General features: G+C 62.6%; 1 protein-coding gene across 1 annotated transcript in view; it reads right to left on the bottom strand.

Annotated features, from left to right (window-relative positions):
* Positions 1–345, bottom strand: part of LOC104999184 (troponin T, fast skeletal muscle-like) — a 16,338-nt gene that overhangs the window by 1,653 nt on the left and 14,340 nt on the right. The window lies entirely within an intron of this gene.

The raw sequence follows: 345 nt of genomic DNA, 5'->3' as shown, positions 1-345 counted from the left end.
GCGTGCCTGGCGCAGAGCATGGGGCGGGCAGGGCTACTCACTGCTTCTGGGCCTGGTCGATGCGGCTCCTGAGGTTGGTGATCTGCAAACAACACAGGGGACTTACCTGTACATCTGCACAGGGCCAGGCTGCATGATGGCCTCCTGCCCGCAGGCCCCTCGGCGGCCCTGGAAGGCCTCAGTGCTTTTACTGTGTCCTGGCTCCTTTGGTCTGGAGGAGCTTAGACTTGTGTCTCTGACTTACTCTTGGTGGACTGAGCTGGACACCTGGGCCATGACACACCACAGCGCCAGAGCTGGCCACTTACCTGCCCACCTCTGCAGGATGTGGGGCAGGGGCACGGG

The sequence above is a fragment of the Bison bison genome, unplaced genomic scaffold (genome assembly GCF_000754665.1).
Source record: "Bison bison bison isolate TAMUID 2011002044 unplaced genomic scaffold, Bison_UMD1.0 scf7180017853454, whole genome shotgun sequence".
In the NCBI taxonomy this organism is placed as follows: Eukaryota; Metazoa; Chordata; class Mammalia; order Artiodactyla; family Bovidae; genus Bison; species Bison bison.
Note: the sequence above shows the minus strand (reverse complement) of the source record. Positions and strands in the feature narration are given on the sequence as shown.